Genomic DNA, 13504 nt, shown 5'->3' with positions numbered 1-13504 from the left:
CAGTACGCTGACAAACGCAGCATGCTGCGATTTTGTACGGCCGTAGAAAGCCGTATAATACTGAACCGTAATATACGGCTAATAGGAGCAGCCCCATTGAGAATAATTGTGCCGTATGTTATGCGAGTTTTACGGACGTAGTTTCTGCGCTCTTACGTCCGTAAAACTCGCCAGTGTGACGCCGGCCTAAAAAATACATTTTTTTAATTTTATTATTTTTCCCTAACTAAGGGGGTGATGAAGGGGGGGTTGATTTACTATTTATAGCATTTTTTTTAGCGGGTTTTTGTGTGGCAGCTGTCACATGCTAAAAGACAATTTTTATTGCAAATAATAGTTTTTGCCTCACCACATTTTAAGAGTTATAATTTTTCCAGATTTTGGTCCACAGAGTCATCTGAGGTCTTGTTTTTTTGTGGGACGAGTTGACGTTTTTATTGATACCATTTTTGGGTGGGGCGTTTATACCGTTCCGCGTGTGGTGAAATTGATAAAGCAGTTTTATTCTTTGGGTTACTACGATTACAGCGATATCTCATTTATATTTTTTTATGTTTTGGCGCTTTTATACAATAAAAACTATTTTATATAAAAAATAATTGTTTTTGCATCGCTTTATTCTGAGGGCTATAACTTTTTTAATTTTTTGCTGATTCCACAGCAACATCTTTACTGTCCCCATTGGGACTCACAATCTACATTCCCTATGAGTCATTGGAGTGTGGGAGAAAACCAGAGTACCTGGAAGAAACCCACGCAAACACGGGGAGAACATACACAAACTCCTTTCAGATGTTGTCCTTAGTAGGATTTGAACTCAGGACCCCAGTGTTGCAAAGCAACATTGCTAACCACTAAGCCACCAAAAATCTCTACAAAGGCCAAGATCTGTGTTACCGCCATATCGCGACCATATACTGGTAGATATCAGCTCTGCAGAACATATAAGAGATCACAGTACAGTTATATACACTGCTCAAAAAAATAAAGGGAACACTTAAACAACAGAATATAACTCCAAGTAAATCAAACTTCTGTGAAATCAAACTGTCCACTTAGGAAGCAACACTGATTGACAATCAATTTCACATGCTGTTGTGCAAGTGGAATAGACAACAGATGAAAATTATTGGCAATTATCAAGACACCCTCAATAAAGGAGTGGTTCTGCAGGTGGGGACCACAGACCACGTCTCACTACCAATGCTTTCTGGCTGATGTTTTGGTCACTTTTGAATGTTGGTTGTGCTTTCACACTCGTGGTAGCATGAGATGGACTCTACAACCCACACAAGTGGCTCAGGTAGTGCAGCTCATCCAGGATGGCACATCAATGCAAGCTGTGGCAAGAAGGTTTGTTGTGTCTGTCAGCGTAGTGTCCAGAGGCTTGAGGCGCTACCAGGAGACAGGCCAGTACACCAGGAGGCATGGAAGGGGCCATAGGATGGCAACAACCTAGCAGCAGGACCGCTACCTCAGCCTTTGCGCAAGGAGGAACAGGAGGAGCACTGCCAGAGCCCTGCAAAATGACCTCCAGCAGGCCACAAATGTGCATGTGTCTGCACAAATGGTTAGAAACCGACTCCATGAGGATGGTCTGAGTGTCCGACATCCACAGATGGGGCTTGTGCTCACAACCCAACACCGTGCAGGATGCTTGGCATTTGCCACAGAACACCAGAACTGGCAAATTCGCCACTGGCGCCCTGTGCTCTTCACAGTTGAAAGCAGGTTCACACTGAGCACATGTGACAGATGTGACAGTCTGGAGACGCCGTGAAGAGCGATCTGCCGCCTGCAACATCCTTCAGCATGACCAGTTTGGCAGTGGATCAGTAATGGTGTGGGGTAGCATTTCTTTGGAGGGCCGCACTGCCCTCCATGTGCTCGCCAGAGGTAGCCTGACTGCCATTAGGTACCGAGATGAGATCCTCAGACACCTTGTGAGACCATATGCTAGTGCTGTTGGCCCTGGGTTCCTCCTAATGCAGGACAATGTCAGACCTCATGTGGATGACGAATGGAGAGTGGGACGGCGAGTGCAGAGAGGGACGGTGAGTGGAGAGTGGGACGGCGAGTGGAGCTGTGGATGGAGAGCGCCAGATGGCCATTGGAGAGCGGGGCTGCCAAAGGAGACAACGGGACGTTCAGTGGAGAGCGGGGCTGCTGAGGGGGAGAGCGGGGCTGTGGAGGGAGAATGCAGGATGGTGATTGTAGAGTGGGGCTGCAGAAGGAGAGAGCGCGACGGTGGATGGACAGCTGGGCTGCGGAGGGAGACAGTGGGGCTGCGGAGCTGCTGAGGGAGAAAGCGGGACGGTGGGTGGAGAGCTGGGCTTTGGAGGGACAAAGCCAAATGGCGAGTGGAGTGCTGGGCTGCAGAGGGCGAGAGCGACCAGATCTGTGTCAAGCTTCAAGCTGTGCAATAAATCTCACCTGCCTCAGCTCCACTGCAGATACCACAAGGCAAGATCCAACCCTGCCAGCGACCTCTAGTTCCGGCCCCCTGCTCTGCTGGCTGACCTCATCACAGAAGCTCCTTTCATCCCTGCGGCTCGCAGGTGACGTCCAGGCTCCCATCATGTGTGTCTGCAATCCTGGGATTGCCGGCCAGCACTTGTACAACTCTATGGTACAGTACAGTGCCGGGAGGCCTACAAATTCTGCACAGGGACCTGCACAGCGCCCTCTGCTTGTGTACATGATCACGCAGCAAAATTGAAATCAGCAGGGCCAAGGGAGGGGGTGGCACAGAACAGCACAAAGCCGCCCTCCTGGTCCTGCTGGTTTCATCAGTGCAGCGTGGTTCTGTGTGCACGGCAAGCTAATGCTGCCTGACGTGCACACTGAAGAGGGAGGTGACAGAGTGGCCCATTAGAGGGACGGACCCTTCTGGCATTTGCCAGAAGTGCCCGATGGCCAGTCCAGCCCTGGATCACTCTGTTTGTAATGAAACTACAGTATGTAATATATGAGTTTCACTTCTTGTTGTACTGAAGAACTGAAATAAATTAACTATTTGACTATTTATCAGTAACCTGTCAGAAGCACATATAGATGAATACCTAATCAAAGCACCACATGAAGACACCCCCCCCCCCCCCCCACACAGGCCGCCCTGGAGCACAAGCATATCATTGACGCAAAACTGAAAATAAAGATTAAACAACAACCATAAGACGCAGTTAATCAACCTCGGTATCATTTTAATCAGTATATTGGCGCCAACCTGACTCTGTCTGTGGGTTACTGAGCACAATCCTGCTGACAGACTTCCTTTAAATACATTGTACGTCTTGTGATGCAGAAAATATAGTTTCCGATTGAGAAATTCTTTAAATTCTGGAGGACGTTCTGTAATAAGATCAATACTGAGTTGGACTTTTTCATCAGCTTATCATCCATAGAACAATGGTTAGACTGAATGTGCCAACTAAACTCTTGAACATTATCTTCGATATCTAAGTTTGCCATTAATAATTAATATCAAGAATCATCTCTGTTCTTCTGTACTCCAGGAGCTGTTAAATCTGTAGACATGTTGGAGCTTATCTGGTCTGAGATTAAATAAAATCTACAAAGATCACGGAGTAGATATAATTCTTTTGCTAAGAAGAGGGGGATGAATGGGCTGGAGACAAGGTGTAGTTATCCACCAAAAATATCAAACAAGACCACCTCCGTTAAGTTACATCCCAAATTCATTGGTCCTTGTGAGATATCTGAGGTTGTCAATCTGTTAGCTTTTCGACTAAAACATCCCCTTTACTTCTGGATTCTGGATGTTTTTTATAAATGTTTGCTAAAGACAAACCATTCGCATGAACACCTTGGTAGTCGCCCCTCCTCTACCTTTGTTCTGGTTAGAAGCAGCCTTGAGTCTGAAGTACAAAAAATCCTTGCTTCCTGGTTAGTAAGGTGGTCAATGAAATACCCTGTACATTGAAAAGGCTTTGGTCCAGAGGAAAGATTGAGAGTGTTGGCCAACAACATCAATGCCGACAATCTCATTAGGAGGTCTTTACCTGGCAAGCCTTGTCTTAAGGGTCCAGAAGCCCATTGTAAAAGGGAAAGGGGTTCTGTGACAACCATACCAGTGTCTGCCTCCTCTGTGTCCAATTCGGTTGGAGAATGGCAATATAATAGCCGTTTTACTTCTGCAACTTGTTGTTACACCCAGCCTGGAAGCATGGGCATTAGTTCCTAGAATGTTAATGTTTCTCCCAGCTGTCAACTCTAGCTCTCTAAATGTCTGAGAGTCATATTCATTACTAGTTATAGTGAATTTCCCTATATTTACCTTGTTCTGATATTAGCCTGTTTTCTGATGATTATCCTGCCTTATTATTCTGCCTCTCACTTTGACTTCCTAGTATTGATCATGCTTTCAGCTTGTTCCCTAGACCAGCAGCTGACTCTGTGGCTCCAAACCAAAGGCCCCTGTGGAAGTCCAGATCGCCATACAAGTGTTAAATGGTGAAACCTAGGGCAAACCCTGAGATCTGGTAGACAGAGTGGGCTGTACTAATCCTATAATAATATATAATAATTTGTATTTATATAGCGCTAACACATTCAACATTATATTACAATTAAGCTGGGACATGTACAGACAATAGAAACAATACATTGTAACACATTTCAACAGTTACAGGAGGAATGGGGGTCCTGCTCGTAACCTTACAATCTATAAGGTTGTATTGTATCTATAATCCTGTCCATGGAAGCCCCAATAACAGCAGTCGGGGTGCCAGAAGCAGTATCACTATAACAATTCACTTTTTTTATCCTCAGATATTCAAGTGACATTTCACTTTTATTTTACTGATCAGTGGAGGTCTCATTGGTAGGACCTCTTCTGATTACCACTGATGAAATTTCTTTACATGTATTCCAATTATTCTAATTTTTACCTTTGCAAGTGAGAAAGATCTGATCCAGGATCAGACTAGCCGTTAATTCCCAGGAACGCGGCAATGATGTGAGAACAGTAATTTCAATATTAGATGAGCCTTTTGTTTTAATCAACTCCTTCTTATATACTCTGTTAATGTAATGGAAGCAATACATGGGATTTACCCCATTTCATTGGTTACCTTGTACACTTGAGCTCTTGTCATGCTATTCAAGTGAAGTTGTAATAATAGATGATTAGAGAGTACAAGCTGCAGCAGTTTCCAAAGGAATGAGTGGCCCATACTAAAGCTACAATTTAGATCTCTCAGGTTCTGATTGATACCAAACACTCCTAACCATACTGTAAAGGAAGAGAAGGCTCGACATCCGCAACCTAATCAAATCAATCAAATCTGTCTTCATAAAACAAGCCAGCCACTGTCCTTCTCCCACCTGCACTCCCTGCTTCTCCTCACTGCTGGTGACATATCTCCCAACTCTGGATCCCCACTCTCATACCTCCCATTACTACCCCCTCCTACCGCTCCCTATCCGATATGAACTATCGCAATCTTTTCAACATAAAACCTGTGCCCCTACTCCCTCTCTTTGGAGCACTCTGGAATGCCCCCTCAATCTGCAATAAGCTTCATGTGATTCATGACCTTTTTCTCTCTCACAAGCTTGCCTTCTTCGGCCTCATAGAAACATGGCTAACACCCTCTGACACTGCCTCCTCTGCTGCGCTATGTTACAGCAGCCTCCACTTCACCCACACTCCTCGCCCCGGCAACAGATACGGTGGAGGAGTGGGTCTTCTCCTTTCTTCTAACTGCACCTTTAACCCAATCTCACCTCTACCCTCCCTTGTCCTCCCCTCTTTTGAAGTCCACTCTGTCCGCATCTACTCTCCCTCCAAGTGGCCATCATATACTGACCTCCGGGCCTGACCATTGCCTTTATTGACCAATTCTCCACCTGGCTTCTTCATTTTCTCTATGCTGACATTCCCACCATCATCATGGGTGAGTTCAACATCCCCATTGATACCCTTCAGTCAACAGCCTCCAAACTTTTGTCCCTTACTTCATCTTTTGGACTTACTCAGTGGTCCTCCGCAGCCACCCACACAGACGGACATACATTAGACCTGGTCTACAACCGTCTCTATCTAACTTCACCACCTCCCCTCTCTATCCGACCACCATCTGCTCACTTTCTCATCCCTGTCCTCCTCACCGGTAACCCATGTCCAGCAACATGCACACCCCCGCAGAAACCTCACATATCTAGACACCCACACGCTCTCTGACTCTATTGTACCACTGGCATCCATATCCTCACTCCTCGACACAGTGCCACTGCTTTCTACAATGCCACTCTCGCATCAGCTATTGACACGGTTGCCCCTCTCATTCATGGCAGAGTGTGACGTATCAATAGACAACCCTGGCATAATAACACCACTTAAAAGCTCCGGCAAGTGTCCAGGGTTGCAGGGCGGCATTGGAAGAAACCACATTCGCAAGACAACTTCATTGCATTCAAACAGGCAACACTTGCTTTCAAATCTGCTCTCACCTCTGCTAAACAGGCCTACTTCACAACACTTGTATCTTTCTTATCCTACAACCCCAGTTATTCAAAACCTTTTAACTCACTCCTCCGCCCCCCACTGCCCCTCCAACCTCCCTCATCTCTGCTGAGGACTTTGCCACACACCTTAAAAATAAGATCGACCAAACAAGGCAAGTCTTCATTGTCCAACCGCCACAATCCCTTTGTATACCAGACCAATGCCCAAACCTCATAACCTCCCTATCCAACATCACTGAAAGGGAGCTTAATGGTCTCCTCTCCAAATCGCACCTCACCACCTGTGCGCTCTAACCAATCCCATCACACCTCCTCCCCAACCTCACCGCCACTTTTATCCCATCCCTAACACACCTCTTCAACCTATCACTAACTTTTGGCACCTTCCCTTCTGCTTTCAAACATGCCACAATCATGCCTATCCTTAATAAGCCAACCCTCGATCCAACTGCTATGTCCAGCTATCGCCCAATATCACTGCTCCTATTCGCTTCCAAAATCCTGGAGCAGCACGTCCACGCTGAACTTTCCTCCCACCTCTCATCTAACTTGCTCTTTGACAATCTACAATCTGTTTTCCGCCCCATCACTCAACTGAGTTAGCCCTGACCAAAATTACCAATTACCTACTTACAGCCAAAGCTAACGCACAACACTCTGTACTCCTCCTTCTAGACCTGTCCTCTGCTTTTCGACACAGTTGACCACTGCCCCTTCTACAGATCCTCTCCTCCTTTGGCATCAAAGACCTCGCTCTATCCTGGATCTCCTCATACCTTTCTAACCACACATTCAGTGTCTCCCACACTACCTCCTCATCCCACCCTCTCTCTGTTGGAGTCCTCCAAGGCTCTGTTCTAGGACCCTTACTTTTCTCAATCTATATACTTGACCTGGGACAACTCAAAGTCTCATGGATTCCAGTACCACCTTTATGCTGATGACACTCAGATCTACCTCTCTGGCCCAGACGTCACCTCTCTGCTGTCCAGAATCCCAGAGTGTCTATCAGTCATATCCTCCTTCTTCTCCTCTCGCTTCCTCAAACTCAATGTGGACAAATCTGAACTCATCATCTTTCCTCCATCTCATAGATCTTCCTTACCTGACCTATCTATGGCAATTAACGACATCACGCTCTCCCCCATACCGGAAGTCTCCAGCCTCGGAGTAACCGTTGACTCTGCCCTGTCCTTCAAACTGCACATCCAAGCTCTTTCCACCTCTTGTCGCCTCCAGCTCAAAAATATCTCCAGAATCCATCTTTTCCTCAACCCTCAATCTACTAAAATTCTTGTGCATGCCCTCATCATCTCTCGCCTCGACTACTGCAACATCCTTTTCTGTGGCCTCCCTGCTAACACTCTTGCACCTCTCCAGTCCATCCTTAACTCTGCTGCCTGGCTAATTCATCTCTCTCCTCGCTACTTCTCCGCTTCCCCCCTCTGAAAATCTCTCAGCGTATCCAGTTCAAATTACTAATACTGACCTACAAAGCCATCCATAACCTGTCTCCTCCATATATCTCTGAACTTATCTCCCGATATCTTCCCTTCCGGTCCTCCGAAGACCGCCTTCTCTCCTCCACACTTATTCGCTCCTCACCCAACCGCCTCCAAGACTTCTCCAGAATATCCCCATCCTCTGGAATTCTTTGGCCCAACACGTCCGACTATCAACCACATTCGGATCCTTCAGACCGAACCTGAAAACCAACCTCTTCAGGAAAGCTTACAGCCTGCACTGACCCCGCTGTCTACTCATCACTACCGGAACTACAGCCTCACCAACACTGAAGCTGCTGCAACACTCAACCTATTGTCTTCTTCCCCACCATCCTGTAGAATGTAAGCCAGCAAGGGCAGGGTCTTCTCCCCTCTGTATCAGTCTGTCATTGTTAGTTTGCTTACTGTAAGTAATATCTGTAAATTGTATGTAACCCCTTCTCATGTACAGCACCATGGAATCAATGGTGCTATCTAAATAAATAATAATAACCTATGACTTGAGCACATTTGCTGTTACTTTCTAACATTAATATTGCAAAAACTACAGAGACCACATCTCTGTACAGGTTCATTCAATCAATAAAAATGGCTAGGAGATCCACATGGAATAGTCACCTCTCTTTAGGTGCCCCATAGCAGCCGCATGACCTGCTTCATTGTACAATGTTTGCCATTGCCCTATGCCATAAGCTAATCATTTTGAGGACCTGCTAACTAAAAGGGTTTTTATTTTATTTTTTTAAATAGAACAACCCATTTTATTGCAGCAATAATGGATAATAATCAATAATCCAATAAATAGTTCAAAATCATAGCAGGATGCATAATAAATGTACTTCTTACTTTTAGTCTACTAGTATGTCTTTAAAATAAGAGTCTAATAATCCATAATCAATAATGTGCAACTAAAGTAACACAAAAAGGTAATGAGACTGCCAGAATTAACCAAGTAATAATTTTCCAGCAGTCCTAAAGACAATGAATAGAGCTCATGTGCACTCTTATTACTGGCTGGTGCTCAAGTAGGATCTCTCCTCACATGATAGCATTGAAGAACTTGGTGGCACTCAAAGAAAGTTGCAAATTTTCTTTGAAAATTTGTTTGTATATGCAATCCACAGTTTTGGTCAGATCCCTGACCATCAGTGGCAAAAATTGCATTAAGACATGAGTTTAGAAAATATAAATCATTGGCTCAGAAAATAGCTTGTCACTAGTGTTGAGCATTCCGATACCGCAAGTATCGGGTATCGGCCGATACTTGCGGGTATCGGAATTCCGATACCGAGATCCGATACTTTTGTGGTATCGGGTATCGGTATCGAAACAACATTAATGTGTAAAATAAAGAATTAAAATAAAAAATATTGCTATACTCACCTCTCCGACGCAGCCTGGACCTCACCGAGGGAACCGGCAGCGTTCTTTGCTTAAAATGCGCGCGTTTACTTCCTTCCGTGACGTCACGGCTTGTGATTGGTCGCGTGCCGCCCATGTGGCCGCGGCGCGACCAATCACAGCAAGCCGTGACGTAATTTCAGGTCCTGAATGCAGAATTAGGCATACAGGACCTGAAATTACGTCACGGCTGGCTGTGATTGGTCGCGTCGCGGTCACATGGGCGGCACGCAACCAATCACAAGCCGTGACGTAATTTTAAAATGCGCGCGTTTCCTGCCTCCCGTGACGTCACGGCTTGTGATTGGTCGCGTCGCCCATGTGACCGCGACGCGACCAATCACAAGCCGGATCGTAATTTTAAAATCCTGAATGCCTAGAATTAGGCATTAAGGACCTGAAAATTACGTCACGGCTTGCTGTGATTGGTCGCGTCGCGGCCACATGGGCGGCACGCGACCAATCACAAGCCGTGACGTCACGGAAGGAAGTAAACGCGCGCATTTTAAGCAAAGAACGCTGCCGGTTCCCTCGGTGAGGTCCAGGCTGCGTCGGAGAGGTGAGTATATCAATATTTTTTATTTTAATTCTTTCTTTTACACATTAATATGGATCCCAGGACCTGAAGGAGAGTTTCCTCTCCTTCAGACCCTGGGAACCATCAGGGATACCGTCCGATACATGAGTCCCATTGACTTGTATTGGTATCGGGTATCGGTATCGGATTAGATCCGATACTTTGCCGGTATCGGCCGATACTTTCCGATACCGATACTTTCAAGTATCGGACGGTATCGCTCAACACTACTTGTCACCACTGGAGAAACTGTACAGTTTGATAAGAGTGTCATTTGCATAACCGACATGATATTTTCGGATGAGAGAACCTACAACCGTCTACATCTAGGCTAAATGTCTCATAGGAGGGATGCCACTTCTACATGGTTTGAGTATCTGATTGTTGAGATGTTTTCATAATTCCATATACTTCAATAAGCCATACACATTATATCCAGCCCCTCTCCTCCTTGGTGCAGTATGAATATGTGAATGTTGGCCACCTTACCTTGCAGAATGGGAAATGTTTGGAATACATTGGTGTCTCAAGTATGTGATAAAAGAATGGATTCATACTGTTAAGCTAAAGGTGTGCAGCATACACCTTGGGGAGTAATCAGATGACGGCTACTTCTCCCATCTCCCTCATACACATGATGCAGCATTCATGCGTTCTGTATGAGGTGAAGAAAGCTGCTGCAGATACCTGGTGACGGCTCATCTAGTGGGAGAACAAAAACTGCTAGATCCTTCTCTCCTTCGATATCATCTGTTGAGAATGGGAAGGCTCTTTAAGACTTTCTTGATAATGGCCTTGAGCTCCACGCACTTCATACAAACATTCATAAAAGAAGCTTTTGATACATGATGAATTGCAGCGACGATGCAGCCTGTGTACACAATAAGTCATTGTACTGCAGTTTCCTTTTTGCATAATGTCAGAAACTATTCCGCATCAGATACATGGGAAAGAATATTCTGTAAACACATCTGCAATCCATTCACTTTAATAAAAGAATACATCTACAATGTACAGTCAATCCAAACTTTCATTTAAAGGGGATTTGTCTACAGGTTTTTGCTATGCAATCTGATGACAGCAGGAGATTGAAGTTGAAACACAGAATTCAGGGATGTGTCACTTGTCATAGTGCGAACTGTACTTTACTAACTGTGAAGGATTTATCATTAAAAGATTAACATAGTCAGGCAATGTCCCTTCCTCTGATAAGCAGCTCCCTGTCTATGGACCTTGTACATAGAGAGCCTGGTGTGGGCAGGGTCAGCTTTCTCAGCTCTGCTTCATTACACGCCTAAAAGATCGGAGTCAGAACGGCTGCACCAGTAATCTAAGTGACGCATTGGTGGGTTTAGTGCGTCTCTGTGTCTACATCATGCTGCTCTCAGATGAGGTAGCAAAAAACTGCTGATAAATTCCCATTAAGACTTGCTTACCTAAAAATCATATTCAAGGTTCTTTTTCCATACTGCATTTTGCTGAAAAAGCATTCTTTCTTCCATCTGCAAAGACTTAGCCTCTTTCCAACAAAAAACATGAAGGAATAAAGATAGTAGATTACAGACAATGAATCATCTGCCATAAATTAATTGTATTATAGCTTAGTTTAATAATTGACACTCCTCTCACCCTCTATGCAGGGCATGAGCTGGAAGGGCCCATGTCACTTCAGTCTCACGATCGGTGGAGCCCAAAAGGAAGGTTCTCAGAGCATTAATGACGCCATGACTTAGGAGTGCAGAATCACTGTGACCACTTTGTGCTAGCAGAGATCAGAGCTGGGCATAATAGGCAGGTAATTAGTAACTACCTGCCTGTTAGCTGTTAGGCTGTAGTAAAAAATTTAATCCTGGATACTCCCTTTTAACCTGTGGACTATTGTAAATAATTTGTGTGAAAGAGGCTTTAATCTCATGTATTAATCTGTATTAATCAGACCTCAGACCTTCAAAATAAAATATAAAGAGCAGCTGCTTATTTATTGGGGAATATCAGCATATTGAGAAACATTGCACTGGTCATGAAGTGCGCAATGTTCTTTTAGTCATAACTTATCCTGTTGACAAAAGCTGCTACCTTCCCATGAATGGCCTTGCCAATAAAGAACATTCATATAATCGGCTGTGACCCCTGTTTGAATTACAGGGTCTAGTTTTTCAAGACTAAGTAATATGGAAAAACACCTTATAAAACATAACTTTTTCTTAAATAATACAATAGAATCTAATAAGGCAATTGACCACCGAAGTGTCCTGCCCCATTGTGGTACGCTCCCAGAACCATTGGCGCATCTTGCCTTGGGACTACTATCTGCCTTACCAACTCATGAGTGCGTGGGTCTATGCTTCTTCGGCATAGCTTACCATCGTGGATAAACAGTTTGCCTCTCCCCTTCCACAGTTGTTGTGTCTCTTGTGGATCATCCGGATCGGGGTGCGAACCTGCCTGTGTCAGGAGCTCTTTCACCCGACGGACCGCGGGGTCACCATCCTGGGTCTCTGCCCATCCGTGGTGGGGCAGGGGGTTCAGCGTGGCATCCTGCTTGTTCTTGTGCCTGTTCTGCACATGATGGGAACACTGGGTGGCCTTGGGGCGATGGAAAGCGGGCAGCTCTACCTCTTCAAGTGCCTATGGGTCTTCCCCCGTTTCGGGCAAGTTGGGCATCCTGGACAATGCATTGGCATTCGCATTCTTGTGCCCTGCCCGGTACTTGATGGTGAAGTCGTAGTTGGACAACCGGGCCATCCACCGCTGTTCCAAGGCACCAAGTTTTGCTGTGTCCAAGTGTGTTAGTGGATTATTATCCGTGAAGACGGTGAATTTTGCTGAGGCCAGGTAGTGCTTGAACCTCTCCGTCACTGCCCAAACGATGGCGAGGAACTCCAGCTTAAAGGAACTGTAATTGTCCGGGTTCCTTTCAGTGGGACGAAGTTTCCTGCTGGCGTAAGCAATTACCCTCTCCTTGCCTTTCTGGACCTGGGACAACACGGCTCCCAGTCCCATGTTGCTGGCATCCGCATACAGCACAAACGGTTGGTCATATTCAGGGTAGGCCAGTACCTCTTCTCCCTTCAGCGCCAACTTTAAGCAAGTGAAGGATCCCTCCAGTCCGTCGTTCCAATCAAATGGGGTATTCTTACACTTGGTTTTCTTGGATTGGCCCACCAACAGGTCTTGCAGTGGCGCGGCTTTCTTGGTGAAGTCCTTGATAAACCTCCTGTAGTAGCCTACCAACCCGAGGAACTGCTGGACTTCATGGAGGTTGCCAGGCTTCGGCCAGTCTTTGATCACAGTGACCTTGTGAGGGTTTGAGGCCACACCTTCGGCACTCACTACATGGCCCAGGTACTGCACTTTGGGTTTTTGCAGATGGCATTTGGACGGTTTTACCTTTAAGCCAAAGTTGGACGGGGCTTCGAACACCTCGGCCAGGTGCTTCAGATGGTCGTCATAAGTCTTGGAGAAGACAATGACATCGTCCAAATATAGCAACACGGTTTCGAAATTCTTGTGTCCCAGACAGCACTCCATC

Source organism: Ranitomeya variabilis, chromosome 1, assembly GCF_051348905.1.
Source record: "Ranitomeya variabilis isolate aRanVar5 chromosome 1, aRanVar5.hap1, whole genome shotgun sequence".
Taxonomy (NCBI): domain Eukaryota; kingdom Metazoa; phylum Chordata; class Amphibia; order Anura; family Dendrobatidae; genus Ranitomeya; species Ranitomeya variabilis.
Note: the sequence above shows the minus strand (reverse complement) of the source record.